This window comes from Phragmites australis, chromosome 24 (assembly GCF_958298935.1).
Source record: "Phragmites australis chromosome 24, lpPhrAust1.1, whole genome shotgun sequence".
NCBI classification, from domain to species: domain Eukaryota; kingdom Viridiplantae; phylum Streptophyta; class Magnoliopsida; order Poales; family Poaceae; genus Phragmites; species Phragmites australis.
In genome coordinates this window covers 13279818-13296259 of record NC_084944.1, presented here as the reverse complement: position 1 = coordinate 13296259, position 16442 = coordinate 13279818, and the positions used below count along the sequence as shown (strand labels likewise).

The 16442-nt window shown below is 45.3% G+C and overlaps 1 pseudogene; it reads left to right on the top strand.

Moving 5' to 3' along the window:
• The first annotated feature begins 2231 nt into the window (after window positions 1-2231).
• Window positions 2232-13771, top strand: LOC133907195 (protein DETOXIFICATION 16-like; annotated as a pseudogene).
• The last annotated feature ends 2671 nt before the right edge of the window (window positions 13772-16442 follow it).

Here is a 16442-nt window from a genome sequence, read left to right as displayed (position 1 = left end):
TCTTCTTGCGAGCAAGGACCAAGCTCCAGTTGCAATCAAGCAGTTCTAGGCCATGGCAGAAGTGGAGTCGAGAAGGAAGCTTCATGTACTCTGCACCGACCGTGGCGGCGAGTTCACTTCAGTGGAATTCGATGAATACTGCGCCGAGCACGGTGTGCAACGATAGCTCACAGCTCCCTATTCTCTGCAACAAAACGGAGTTGTTGAGCGCTGCAATCAGACGGTGGTCGCCATGGCACGAAGCATGCTGAAGGCAAAGGACCTCCCCGGAACATTCTGGGGTGAGGTCGTCTCCACCGCCGTCTTCATCCTCAACAGTGCACCAACTCGGAGCATCGATGGCAACACTCCATTCAAGGCATGGCATGGTGTGCGGGTAGCGTTGCACTTCCTTCGCACTTTTGGCTGCATCGCGCATGTCAAGAACATGAAGCCCCACCTGAAGAAACTAGACGACCGCAGCAACCCTATGGTCTTCGTCGGCTATGAGAGTAGTTCCGAGGTGTACCGGGTGTATGACCCCATCAGCAAGCATGTGCACGTGACGCGCGATGTCATCTTCGATGAGGTGGCACAGTGCGACTGGAGCAACCATGGTGAGGTTGATGTAGTGAGCACATGGGAGCCATTCACCATAGAGTACACTATGGTGTACACACCAAGGGCGGTAGAGATTGATGACATGGATAGCCACCAGGAGTCTCCATAGGCGCCAGGCAACGTGTGTGCAACAACACCAAGCGCGGTGGACACGACAACACTTGCGGCGCCGAGTGTAATTGAGTTCGCATCGCCACCGACAAACCCAGAGGAGTACCTCGACATCGACTACGACGACACTCCACTTGGTTTCGCACCATCGACAACGTCCTCGGGCCAGTCTCACCCCACGAGCTTGCGCCACACGAGCTACTCTTCACCACAGTAGATGAGCCAGCCTCATTCTAGGAGGCTAAATAGGTGGATTGTTGGAGAAAGGCGATGCTTGAAGAGATGAAATCAATCGAGGACAATGGCACATGGGAGCTTGTCGACCCTCCTTCTGGCCACCGACCGATCATACTCAAGTGGGTCTTCAAGGTCAAGCGTGATGAACACGGCGCCATCATCAAGAAAAAGGCACGACTCATTGCCAAGGGGTACGTGCAGCAAGCCAGCATCGACTTTGATGTAGTCTTCGCTCCAGTGGCGCATATGGAGTCGTTTCGTGCACTGCTTGTTGTGGCGATGCACAAGGGCTGGCAGGTTTATCACATGGACATAAAGAGCGCGTTCCTGAATGGAACCCTGACCGAGGAGGTGTATGTGTCTCAGCTGCCTAAGTTCATCATTGACGGCAGTGAGAACAAGGCACTTCAACTCCGTAATGCATTGTACGGCCTGCGTCAGGCACCCAGGGCATGGAACACCAAGCTCGATGCCACCCTTGCTGCTCTCGGGTTCTCCAGGAGCGCCTCTGAGCATGCGGTGTACACTCACGGCAATGGCACACGACAGGTGGTCATCGGAGTGTACGTCGACGATCTTATCATCACAGGCACCGAGGTTGACAACATTCACGCATTCAAGGCCGAGATGATGAACAAGTTCAAGATGAGTGACCTAGGGTTGTTGTCCTACTACCTCGGCATTGAAGTGAAGCAAGAACCAAGCGGCATCTCATTGTGCCAATTAGCCTATGCACTCAAGGTGCTTAAAAAGAGCGGGATGACCAACTGCAACAGCTACGTGACGCCCATGGAGGCTTGGCTGAAGCTCAGCAAGTTAAGCTCAAGTTAATCGGTGGACGCCACATTTTACCGGAGCATCATTGGTGGTCTTCGCTACCTAGTAAACATGTGCCCGGACATTGCTTATGTGGTGGGATACGCTAGCCGGTTCATGTAGGAACCGCATGAAGAGCACCTAACTACGGTGAAGCACATACTGCAGTATGTCGCCAGGACGTGCAACTATGGTGTTCGCTACACAAAGAAGGGAGACGACTAGCCAGTACTGATTGGCTTTAGTGATAGTGACATGACCAGGGATGTCCGCACCAGGAGGAGCAACACAGGAGTGTTCTTCTTCCTTGGAGGCAACCCCATCACCTGGCAATCACAGAAATAGTGGGTGGTGGCACTGTCGTCCTACGAGGCGGAGTACATCATTGTGGCTACCACGGTGTGTCAGGGTATATTTGGTTGGCGCGACTATTGAGCGACCTCCTTGGCTCAGAATCCGGCACCCCAATGCTCAAGGTGGATAGCATGTCTGCGATTGCTTTGATCAAGAATCATGTCTTCCACGACCAGAGCAAGCACATCGACACTCGATTTCACTTCATCCGGGAGTGTGTTGATGGAGGAAAGATCGTCCTCGGGCACACTCATACAGAGGATCAGCTCGCGGACATTCTCACGAAGCCACTCGGCCGTGTCAAGTTCATGGTGCAGCGCGCAAAGATCTGCGTTATCGAGATTCTAGGTGAACCGGGCAAGTATTAGGGGGGCACAATGTCAGTTAATCCTTGCACGTTCCTGCCACACCCGGTTTTAATGGCCAAAACCAAGTACGGCTTATGTGTGCCCAGGAAGTTTAACACACATAAGGACGTCATAGGTGAAGTAACAAAAGCAATACTTTATTCAATTAAACGTTCACTTCTTACAATAAAAGACTTCACCTAAGCAACCTCAAAATTAACCTAAACGACATCATCTAAACGACGGCAGCGGGACGAAAGCATTGCTAACCAATACTCCACAGACACCGACTGGAAGACACGCTCCTTAGATACCAGGTCGTCATCTTAGAAATCCTCAAAGTCTTCCACTGAGCAGCATATGTTTTTGTAGGAGAAAGTAAGGGTGAGTACATAATGTACTCAGCAAGTGTGAGAAAATAATGACATGCAGGCTTATATCAAGAATAGGCTGACACAAGATATTATTTGCGTAAATGCGAGTAATGAAAACACATTTGAACTCAAAAGCATTAGACAAGTATTAAATGAATGTAACCCAACAATCCATCATCTAGTATACAAGGTTCCCCACCCTGCATACCACAACCATCTAGTACTCCCTGTACTAAGACCAAAACCACACCATCTAGTACTCCCTGTATCAGAACAAAAACCAAACCACCATCTAATCATGTGAGGATCCAAGTCTCTCATATCCGTGAGCACGGCTGTTATAACAGTTTTACACTCTACAGAGGTTGTCCAACTTTACCCACAAGTCAGTGAATTTCATGTTGCCGTGTTTGCAAGACACTTAATACACGCCAGTGGTGTGCCGCTAAGAATCACTATATGACACTTTCCACTAACCAAAGACTAATCAAGTGTGTGTCTGCCCACTAGGTTTCACCGCCAGGCTTTACGCAAGCAAAGCTCCTACCCAGAAGCTCCCTTTTGTGCTAACCCAACGCACACTGGACAGACTCTAATTAGTATGCCACGCCTTACCCATATCAGCCTTGTGGTTGGTACGTTACTTCTTGGGTTGTCGCTCCACGAACCGGTCCTTACTTAGGTTACTTGAGCAAACACTAAACCAACATCATAACCATGACAACCATCAAAACTACTTTGCTCAAGGCCTAAGGTTCCATGTTGCTAGACCATTAACACATTAACAACCATTGCTGTATATGTTCATTAGTCAAGATTATGACACTTTCCAGTATCCTAAAAAGCATGGCTAAGCAATCTACTCATAAAAGATACCTAACCATAAACCATCTAGGTTCCAAGGAATGATAAGGGAAAATCTAGGAAAAACCCTAACATAGGTGACTACCCATCATATTGACAGATATTGCATGCAATTTTGTAAGACAAAACATTTAAAAACATAGGTTCAAGATGATCAAGGACACTTACCTTTTTCCCAATGCTGCTCAGTGTTGTCGAAATCCTGGTCTTGAAGTCCCTCGAACTGCTCCAGAACATTATCGACTAATCGAGAGAACTACCGACAAACAACACAAAGGAAAACACTAAGAACAACATACCAAACATCATTAAAACACTTTAAAAATACTATAGTTGGATAGGTAAGATTTTAGAAACATTTAGACGCAATAATCGTCTAAATCGGAGTTAGGATGAAAAGAGAACAGCTTTCGAGAGATGGATTAGACTGAAAAAGAAATGCTGATTTTCCGGAACTATCTTCCTATGGAAAAAAGCTTTATTACATAATCACTATGTTAGGCTTGACAACATCATTGTGCAAGATTCAAGAAGTGTAGGGCAGACTAGACTTCACTGACTAGGCTAAGGAGAATGATGTGGCGCTGACTTGGCATGCTATGCGAGTATCATCTTGGATTAAAGAAGAGATACGCGGAGATCTAGTATCGACCACCTATTGATGGATCAAAAAGGCCGAAGGTTGCGCTTCTAGGTTAAGGATACTACTGGTCACTCTATGTAGCGGTGGTGGTTCGGGTTTCGTCAGAGATGGCGATCGGGCATGTGGCCACAGACATCAATATCGGCTTCAGTGGTGTTTCAGTGAAATGAGGGGAGCATGGCGTAGAACGCGAAAAGACTAACTTAGCGGTATGGTTGGTTTTGGAAGGGGTCATCCGAGGTAGCAGCAAAACAGCGATGACTACTTCTAGGTTTGGTGGTGACCGCGAACAGATGCAGGAACGAAGACACTCGTGTTCTAGGAGATTGGTATCAAATTTGAGAAACCGTTTGAACAAAAATGTTCATATAACCCAGGAACACAATTCTATGGCATAGTTTTGGGTAGATCATCCACTGAGAGGAAGAACGATCAACAGAGATGAGACGGGTGATGGCTGCGACGTGCTGTGGTTGGCAAGAGCGTCCTGGTCGTGTCGCTGCATAAACATGGATGGGCTCCTAGGGTAACGTAGAAGACTCCATGGGACACGCCGTGACATGGTTGGTGCATCCATACGGCTTTCAGATTGACAGGGGACACAAACGCAAATCCGGTGCGCGCGCAGAACGTGTCTAGAAACCGGACAACGGGTATGTCGACCTTGATTTCGATAGTTTGGCTAATCTACTGGCCGACCTGGTTGGTGAGGGCGTGGGGAACATCATGGGACATGTACAGGTGAAAGGGCTTGGTGATTTGACCTCTGGTCGGTCGGGAACATCGATGCCAATCAGTTACAGCGCGGCTGTCCGCGACGGTGACGACCATGACGGCATAGATCGGGCTTTGGCTGGGGTTAGGGCTTGGCTAGTGACTTAGTATGATGCTAACAGTAGTAAGAGAGGAGAAGAAGGGGTCCTCACCTTGCTTTGATGGTGGAAGAAGGAGGATTCACGGAGAAGACGACGTAGCGCATCACGGGCGACGGCGGCGGCGGCTTCGGCGAATGGCGGCGCTCCGGCGACGCACGGACAGGACAGCAGCGACTTCTAGGGCTTAGGGGTATGAAATAGGGGTAGGAGAGGGCGTGCAACTCATATATATAGGGCTAGGGACGGCTGGTTGAGGTGGAGTCCAAACCGAACACGAATCGGATTCGAATTCGAGTCAGTTACGATTTCCTTTTTCGCAGCTCTGAATTCCGAGGATGATATCTCAATCGTCCGAACTCCAAATTGGACTTTTCTTGATTCTAAATTATAGTACTCGAAAAGATCTACAACTTTGGTAGTCATTAGAACTTCTGAAAATGCCATCTTGATTTCCAACACTGCACCACAAGATAAACTGTTTGAACTCGAACTTCTCTGTGCAGCCATAACTCCCAGCTCCATTATCCAAAAGAGGACTTCCATAGGTTCAAATCGAAGCTCTCGACACGACCTATAATTTTGGTATTGTCAAGATTTGCATTTGAGGCCGTTTTGAACTCCGAAACGTCATGAGAAGATGAGGCTGTTCAGAACTCCGCGAAAATTTGTAGATTTTGTGGATCCTTTATTGGGCCATCTAGAAGACTTGACTAAGGGTTTGGACTTGAGTAAGATTGAGCCCAAAGATACTTTAGGTATATCTAGGGTTTAGAAAAGAAAATTTTGCAGAGAAATTTGAATAGGATTTGAATTTGAATTGAGTTTGAAGTGAATTTAAGAGAAACGAAAAATGATGTTGAATAAGAATAGGAGTAGATAAGAAATTTGAATTTAGATTTGGGTAGAATTTGAGAAAGAGAAGAGATGGACTTTAAACAAGAATTTGGATAAGATTTGAATTGACCTGGAGAAGGCTCAGGTATAATCAAGGATTGAATAGATGATGAATTCAAAGATTTTGAATTCCAACCATTAAAATCCTTAACTTATTCACTACTGAGTTTTGTAAAACCTTTTCAAAATCTTTTTCACTCAAAACACCAAAGAGAAAAAAAAAACGAACTCTAATACATTTACCTAGCTCCTACCAAAACTCAACATGCAATACACAGAAAATAATAACCTATATTAATTAATTGATTAAGAAAATAGGTTTTAAACCTATACTACTGGTGAAGCTATTCAATAATCTTGAAAAATTTTAGAAATTTGAAAAATCTAAAAATCAGAGTATTACAGTTCCCCTGCCTGCTGGCCTGTTTAATCACCAAAATTAATCACCTTGGCCCGTTTCAGCGTTTCTGCACTTGAATCAGCATTAGCTAATCTTCATGAGCATTAGCTAACTTTAATTAGCATTCTCTGCAATGTAACGATAGCTGAGAATAAATAGAGGAGAAAAATAGAAAAGGTTGTAAGTTGTATCGCAGCACAAAAGACTCTTGTGTTTGTATATATTTTCTCCAGTTCTCGTGTGTGTTGTACTCATGTTCGTGTTTGGCTCAGAATTTCCAACAGATGCCGTGCCGTTCACGGCGGCGTGTGGGACCAGCAGCGGCTCCTCTACGGTTGCCTCGTCATGTCACTCGATCATTAATGGCTTCTTTGAGCTCATAGTACTAGATTTCTAGCTAGGTGATGCATCATGGAGTGTAGTGTTAGTGCTTCTTATATGGCGTTAGGTGACTTGCAATGTGTTTGGAAGGATTATTCAGTGGAAGCAACCTAGCAACTTACTGATTCAGATTCTTGTGTTTAGTTATTCTGTTGATGCGCTGCTTTTGTTTTGTTTATGCCGGTCTAAACGTGGCTGCCAAGTTTGTTAGTTGTGGAATGCATAGCCTTGAATTTAAGAATTGTACTACTGCGTGTCAACGTATAATTGAACAGAAATTTGGACAGGGAGAAAACGGTCTGTGTAACTTGGATTTCAAGTCCAGATTAGAAATGGAGAAAGGTCTCTGTGGCTGCATCTCTATTATAATTGCCCTTCTAGAATGCATGATTATCAATGGTGGTTGCTGACCTGGATGCGTTTGGAAAGATGCCCGGAAACAATGGAATGGATCTAGCAACTTGCCGCTTCAGATTAGCATGGCTGCTAAGGAATAGCATTGGTAATTAGATTAACCCAGTCTGATGCAAGGTTTCGGCATGATGGAACCGATTCAATACAACGGAGCGTGGAAAGGCAAAATTTGCTATGGAGCACTTCAAAAGTTTCGTATTTGTTTTTGGGCATTGTTAACTGATATTTGTTTCAATGACATAGCTTCCTGCTCATTGACGCTCCTGCCGCTGTACCAGTCATTACCATTCCACAAGAACGTATTTGGCAAGTCTTTTGAGTTTGATAGCACTCGGGTGTTTAATTAGGGAGAGCCAACACCCAATATTTTTCAGCCATACACAATTGAGATCAATTGTTCAAATTTCATCTGACTTGGTAGTACTCAAAATTTGGGTGTTCTTGACGGCTCTGACACCTGATTCTTTTTGCGCCAATACTATTTGAATGCTACATTAAAAAAATGTATGTAACTCCAAATAAACTAATTGTAACTCCAATATATAATCATTATAACCGTAGATATCACACAGTTTGAAGTATTGGAGGGCCTAAAAACACATTAATTTTTCTTGACCCAAATCCCCAGCTCCTTGAGCACCATCACAATGAAATTCCGTTGATCTTTTGTGATTGTCTTTGTAATTGTCTCAAGAAGATTTTCATGACACTAGAATCATATACATTTTAAATGTACATTGTGATATATATATATACACACTTTTTTAATAATGGAAATTAAATTCTGCATTTTGCAATGCACGGAGCCTGGTCCATATAACAATATTCAGGTTGAGGCTAGCTCATAGGGTAAAATAAATCATTACATGACTGGATATATCAAACATGAGAGAGTCTATTATTAGAAGTCCATCCGTATTTTGCAAATAGCTTCACGGCAACAATCTCTAATGTTAAACATGCCACACGGATCTCCTCCATTTCCTCCTCATACTACGAGAACACCCAAAAGCGGAGCTAGTAGTTAGGTACCTGAAAATAGCCTGCATGAAATAAGTATGTTTTATTTTAACACCGCAATATTGTCCAACATAGTGCCACTGCCCCTACCAATATACTTTGTTTTTGCTTTTTCTTAATACCCCAAACCCAATTGCTAAGCATATGGAAAATATCACTAGGCGAGGGTAACGCAGTAGCAATTTGGACTAATTGCAAAATCTATCTAGCAAACATAGCTGGGACAAAGTTTGTTTGAATTGAAGAAGTCCTAGTAAAAATATACTCACCGGATGGTCCGATGCTGGAAGAATTGTACACACCGGAGCTCTGTGTCTAGAGGAAATTTTACATTACCGGATGGTCCGGTGTCAAATGGGCAGAAGCAGCGGAGCATTGTTGATAAAGGGGAGAAGACAGATGGCTTCACCGAATGGTCCGGTGTCAAATGGGCAGAAGCAGCGGAGCATTGTTGAAAAAGTGGAGAATGTAGATGACTTCATCGATTGGTCCGGTGATCACCAGATGATCACACCGAACTAATTCTTGTAGAGAAGAACGCACAGAAGAATGAAGATCAACTCACTGGAATGTCTGGTGCATGTGTTGTATACACCAGAGTATTTTCTATAGAAGCATTTTCAAGAGTTGAAGATCGAAGAATACCTCACCGGATGGTCTAGTGATAGTTGCTGTGTAATTTACACATAGTAATTTACACAGAGATGCTATAGAGGCTTAGATAGCTCAAATGTACTCCCGTATAGTCCAGTGATGGTGATGATGTATACACCGGAGTGTCCGATGTTCAGGATGATTTTGAATAGAATCCAATAGCTAGTTTCTGATAGTGTGCTCACTGGATTGTCCGGTGGTTGCACTACTGTTGTCACCGGACAATCTAGTGTTAACAACTTTTCTCAACCGTTGGGTTAACAGCTAGTGCGTAAGTTTGAGGCTATAAATATCCATCCACTCAGTCATTTAAAGGTGTGACTGTTGTAGCGAAAATTACCCTATTAGGCTATGATTGTGATTTTAGTGATTAATGACAATATAGTCATTAGGACTAATATGTTTATCAAGAATATATGCTAGTAGATCTCATAAATAAAATATATCAAGAAGCCACCGCAGTCGGGATAAAGTTTGATTGAATTGGAGAAGTCCCAGGAGAATTGACCTCACTTGAAGGTCCGGTGCAGAGGAGTTTGCACTCATCGGAGCATTGTTCACAGAGGCTGATAGTCTCACCAGATAGTTCAGTGCTCTGTGTGTTGAACTCACCGGAGTATTTCTGACAAAGGGGGAGAAGGTTGAGGACCTCACCGAATAGTCCGGTGATCTGCACAGGGTAACATCGGAGCATTTATTGCAAAGAAGAATGTGAGTGCAGAAGATTGAAGATCAACCCACCAGAAGGTTTGATGCTTCGTTTGTGCACATTGAAGTATAGTACCAGAGGATTTCTTGCAGAGGTGACTGCAAGTACTGAAGAATGAAGATCAACTTATCGGATAGTCTGGTAATCATAGAGATAGTTGCACCAGAGCATTTTCAGAGAAAAGAAGAGAAGGTTTAACTCACCGGATGGTTCGGTGTGAATGGAATGAACACTGGATGAATGCACCAGAGCATTTTACACAGAGAGGCTGCAAAGGCTTGGATGGCTCAAAATAACTCATCAGAAGGTCCTGTGATGAATTTGAAGGTACATCGGAGTGTCCAATGTTCATAGAGACAATGATTAGAGTTCCAACGGCTAGTTTATGAGTTTGTACTCACCAAATGATCCGGTGTTACTACTACTATTCTCACCAGATTATCCGGTGTTAACAGCTTTTCTGAACCGTTGGGGCTATGGCTAATTGGCGAGTTTAAGGATATAAATACCCCTCCACTCAATCATTTGAATGTGTGGCATGTTGCTGGAGTTTAGAGGAAGCTCATATACTTGAGAAGATATCCAAGCCATCAAAGTGCTTAAAGTGATCATCCAAGGCGATTAAGCATAAGATTAGAGAGTATTTAGTGCTTATAGGCTTATAGTGAGTTGTAATTAGGTGCCACAACTCGTAGCTTGTACCGAGTGGTACGTTAGCACATTGGAGTAATGGTGATTCACTAGCATCTTAGGCATTGGTGACTCAAGTTTGTTGACCCTCCGACTTGGTGTGGAGCGGTGGCAACACACATGTATAGGGATGCGGAGACCCTTGCATTGGTGGTTCAAGCTTTGAAGTGATCATGGCGGCAAATGATCGGAAGATAGGCTAGTGGTGAGACCTTGCCTTGGTGGCTCATCATGCTTGAGATCTTGTCTTGGTGACTTGATAGCTCAAGAGCCGTGATCACAAGAGACTTGGTGACCGGGAGCATATCTTTTATGAAGCTCAAACGTGGATTATGGGTGACATCCATACCGTCGATACTACGGGATAAAAATTCCTTGTGCCGAGTTTATCTCTCTACCTTATTTACTTTTCCGTATTTACATACTTGTAATTTACCTTACTAGAGTAGATTGCAATCCTCTTAAGCAATAGAGTAGACACACTAGATAAACCTAGAGAATATGTAGATAGAAATTGTGATTACTGCCTAGAGAGTGGATCAAGGAGTGATCCTAACTTGTACCAATTGGTATGCCAGCGCCTTAGAGTCTTGGTGACTCACCGGCAACTTGAGTCGTAGTTGCTCAAACTTATTGACCCATCGACTTGGTATGGAATGGTGGAAAGATATGTATATGGGAATTCAAAGATCCTTGCTTTGGTGAGTCAAGCTCTGAAGTGATCACGACGGCTAGTGACCGGAAGAGAGGCTAGTAGTGAGACCTTGCCTTTGTGGCTTGGCAACTTATCTGGCTTGAGTCCTTGCGTTGGTGGTTTGGTGGCTTAAGAGCCATGACCGGGTGTCGACCAGGAGCATATCCTTGGTAGAGCTTCAACGTGGACTAGGGATGACATTCATTCTATCGATATCATAGGATAAAAATCCTTTGTGCTGAGTTTATCTCTATACCTTATTTACGTTTTCGTATTTACATTCTTATAATTTACCTTGCTAGAGTAAGTTGTAATTTTCTTGAGCGGTAGAGTAGATACATTAGATAAATCTAGAGCTTATTTAGATAGAAATTAAGATATATTTTTCTTGTGAAGTTTGTGAAATCATTAGTTTTTAAGTGTCCTAATTCACCCCTTCCTCTTGTGATGTTATCGATCCCTATAAGTTGTATTAGAGTCTCAAGCTCTTGATTAGGTTTAACCGCCTTAGTTGAGATGTCCGGGGTTGGGATGAATACCCATAGTATTCTAATTTTGATTGCACAAATTTCTCCGTTAGAAAATTTTAATATTTTGTTATTTACAAGTTAAGGATCTAGATGTTTAGAGAGTCATCGAGAAAGAGACGAGACCTTCGGCGCGCGGCAGTACGGCCTCCTCGGCGTCTACAAGCAGCGCGCGATGCTGGTGCTCGCGCTCGCCTGCGTCCCGATCGCAGCCGTCTGGGCCAACGCTGGAAGGATCCTCGTCCTCATCGGACAGGACCCGGACATCGCCGCGGAGGCCGGCGCCTACGCGTGGTTGCTGATCCTGTCACTCGTGCCCTACGTCCCGCTCGTGTGCACCATCCGGTTCCTGCAGACGCAGAGCATCGTCGTTCCGGTGATGGCCACCTCCGGAGTCACGGCGCTGAGCCACGTCTTCCTGTGCTGGGCGCTTGTGTAACAGGGTTGGCATGGGAAGCAAGGGCGTTGCACTGAGCATCGCCGTCTCGTACTGTGTCAACAGCTCTCTACGTGAGGCTCTCAAGCGCGTGCAAGAGGACATGGACCGGGTTCTCCATCGAGGCCTTCAGGGAGCTGCGCCGGTTCACCGAGATCGCTATTCCGTCAGCGATGATGGTCTGGTGAGAAAATTCGTACACCTTCCTAAGGAAATGCAACCTTCCAACTTATATAACTTGACTAAATAGCAATGTTAATTACCTAACTCCCTTTTTTATATGTGCAGCTTAGAGTGGTGGTCGTTTGAACTGCTTGTGCTGCTCTCTGGCCTTCTGCCCAATCCTAAGCTTGAAACCTCAGTGTTGTCAATATGGTAATCAGCTACAAGACAGTGTTGATTATTGTTCGATAAACAGGTTTTTCCTTTTCATGTTTCTTACTAGTTTGTCGAATTCTGCAGTGTCAGCACCGGTGCTTTGATGTTCATGGTACCATTTGGTCTCTGCACAGCAATAAGGTAAGAGATTCTGCAACAGTCAACAGATGTTTATTTTACCCTATGATATGTACTTCCTTTCTGTACATTGGCTTATTCATTTATTTGATTTTCCTTCTATAGCACACGAGTTTCGAATGAACTTGGTGTCGGTCAGCCGCAAGCAGCAAAACTGGCAACTCGAGTGGTCATGTGTATCGCCTTGTCTGCAGGCTTGCTGATCGCCTCTACCATGATTTTGCTACACATTTTCTGGGGGTATATGTACAGCAATGAATCTGAAGTTGTCACAAACATTGCAAGAATGATACCGGTTATCGCGATGTAGTTCTTCACAGATGGGCTTCACAGTTCCCTGTCAGGTAAACTTCATTTTACAAATGAGTACTTTACACTCCAAAATTAATAGCGAAATTAGCCTAATTGAAGTGACGCACATAGCAATCAAAGGACAGGTTTGATCATTCTCTAAACTTTTTCATGGGTGCTGACTGGATGTGGTGAGCAGAAGATTGGCGCACGCGTTAACCTCGGCGCGTTCTACTTGGCCGGCATTCCCATGGCCGTGTTGCTTGCATTTGTCCTCCATCTGAATGGAATGGTACTGAAATTATTAAAAATCATCCCTTCGGGTTTTGACTTTATTGCAGTGAAATGAAATCAACCACCTAGGAAAATTTCTCTCAAAGACTGAAACTGTTGTTCTTTGGATAAGGTCTCTGGCTTGGCATTGTTTGCGGCACTCTCAGTAAGCTCGTGTTGCTCATGTGGATCACACTGCATATAAACTGGGAAAAGGAGGTAAGCAAAATAAGCAGACCTATAAAAACATATCAAGTTTCTTCTCTCCCTTATTCTTTGGACAGTCAAATGTGACGCATGTTCTTGTGCTGCAACAATATTTTCAGGCAATCAAGGCGAAAGAAACGGTGTTCAGTTCATCTCTTCCAGTAGCATGATATTGCGATGTGAGACCGGACATATCAACGCCACCATGCCCCAATCACAGCTGCAACACACACTCCCTTGGCGCATAAGGGGCAATCGAGATACATCATAGGGATATATGTTTCTGAATGTTACTCCCTCCAGTCTAGAAATACGGGACGTTTTAGACATGATCACACATACTCATGAGCACTGATTTCCTATTCTATCTATATTAAATACGTCAAAGTACTACTATAAATTAATAAATTGTTATAGTCTAGGTGGTTTGGATCCATCTCCTGACGACCGCTGTTCAATTCTTGCTACTCGTATTTGGTCTCTTTTTTTTGCTTTTCTTTTCTTTTGGCCTGTGACGTTGCCGCTTGCTGCCAAAATGTTTTTGGTTTTCTTCCGCTCGCATTTTTCTTGTGGCCAGTGACGTTGCTGTGTGTCGCTAGCCACCACACTTTTTTTTTGTTTTCTTCTGCTCGCGCCCCTCTCGCGGCCTCGCGCCAGAAACGCTTTGGCTGCCGCGCCGCGTACAAAATAAATGCCGCTGCTGCACGCTAACTTCTTTTCTTTTCTTTTGGCCTGTGACGTTGCCGCTTGCTGCCAAAATGTTTTTTGTTTCCTCGCATTTTTCTTGTGGCCAGTGACGTTGCTGTGTGTCGCTAACCACCAAACTTCTTTTTAGTTTTCTTCTGCTCGCGCCCCTCTCGCGGCCTCGCGCCAGAAACGCTTTGGCTGCCGCGCCGCGTACAAAATACACGCCGCTGCTGCGCACGTACAAGCTAACTCCTGGACGGTCCACTGTATCAATTTTGTTCCTCCGCGCCGGAGGAAACTGCTGTATAGATGTCGAATAATTATGCGGAGTTAATTATGTATATGATTTGATGTTATATTAGTGGTATATGAAAATTTTAGTAGGATTGTTATAACATGGTCTCTCTGTAAATATAATAGGAGAACCACTGTTTGAATCTATGAGGGTATAGTGATAGGTTTAAAGGGAGGCAACGAGTCTATCGAAATCCTAGGAAACGACCGATGTTGCTAGTTAGAGAGGAGTACCCGTAGTAATGCTCCTAGCATATAGGTTTCAGATGAACCTCGTTAACAAATATCATGCCTCTAATGTCGTCCGTGATCGTGTGCATTATCTCGGTAGATCAATCCATTGTTTCCGCTGATGATTAATTTTGTAACAAGTGATATTAGAACTATAGTTGAATTGGATCTAAAGACGAAGATCACGTAGTGGTACGGGAGTTATACTTTTACAAAGCATCATGCCATGCACGGATAGTGTGTGAGACAGACACGGTGTAAGGTCGCGCATGGCGGTAGCTGGTGCGCATAGACGATGCATGTACAGTCGTGACATGTCGACGTCAGCAGTGACGATTTTCTAGCCAGATGTCATCGTCGGGGGTGACATTGATATTGTCACGGAGGAGTCAGAGCAGTCATGGTCATGAGGGTTCGTGGCACGATCGTCGCGGACGCCGGCCAGGATGGTGCGTAGGCGTCGCGAGCAGGGAGCGGCACGGCTGGCTGGGGTGCGCAAGCTCAATTCGCAGCGGCATAGCGGGACTCGTCGAGTCAAGATCGGCTCTGGAGTCGGACACGGTGCATGTGTGCGTACTACGGCTAGGATGAATCGGCTTGGTGCTGGAAAAACAAAATATTGTATATTGAAAAACCTATAGAAAAGTCCATGGACCTATGGACCACGTCCTGATGGTCGGTCCATGGTCCACAGTTGACCGATTATGCAAGGGTGAAGGGGTACGCGATCTGAGCCACACGTTCTTGATCGGATGGCCGGAGATGGAGGTGATGCTTTTGAAGTTGGCTAGTGATGCTGGACAGGGACCGCGGCCAGTCGATGGCGGCGCACGGTGGGAGCATCATCGGAGTCACGTGAAAAATGCAGGTTTGGGCTCTGCTAGCGATGGGAGAAAGAGCAAATGGGAGAGGGGGACACATGGAGTCTCATCGCGGGGGTCCTCGATGGTGGAGAGAGGTGTGGATGGCAGGCGACGATGAGGATGGTGGTGGCAGTCGGTGCGGCATCGTGGATGGGGTTCCAGTGGCTGAACAATGATGACGTGCCCCGAGTTCAACTTCGGAGGGTCTTACGGAGCCGGAGAACGGGTCAAATCGGTCGGAGACGGCACAAAAGCAAAGAAATGGCAGCAGTGGCAGAACCTCACTGGAGATGGGGAAGAAGACAGTGCTGACGGTGAATTCAAGCGAGAAAAGAGGCGTGAGAGGGGTGCGGAACCTCGCCCAGAAGGCCACAAGTGGCTTATATGGGCACGAGGGTGAGCGGAGCAGCCGTGGCGCATGGAGGAAGAACGGCCAGTATTAATGGCCATTAAGGTTGCCGTTTCCTTATTGAATCGAGCAATAGAGAAGGGGAAATGGGTAGGGCAGGCTTGATGGGGCTTAATGGCTCGGATCCAGCCATTTTGGTAGGAGAGAGGGCGCGGGGAGGGGAAACAGTCAGAGACATAGGAGATCGGGTGCGAGACAGAGGAGGAAGAAGAGGAGCCGGGCGGAGTGGCTCCTCAATGGCTCGACGACGGCTTAGCTCGAGCCAGCCCACTGGTTAGAGAGGGAGATGGGAGGGAGAGGCCAGCTCGGGCACGGGGGAAGGCCGGCTCGGCCGGTGGGCTCAACCCAAGTGGGAGAAAAGGAGATGGGCTTCAGCCCGGGCGGGACAGGGAGGGGGAGAAGGTGGGTTTGGGCCGGCTTTGAGAGGGAAAATAGCCTGGAAGGGGAGAGGATTTAAGAAAATCTTTGTCTTTTTATTTTTGAACTATTTTCAAAAGAGATTTTAAACGAGCATTTTCTAGCAAATTTATAAACATTTTCCCACACAAAAACCTATTACAACTACTGCGACATGAATGCATCAACATAATTGTAACCTATGGCTAATTAAATTTAGAAATTAAGTTCCTTC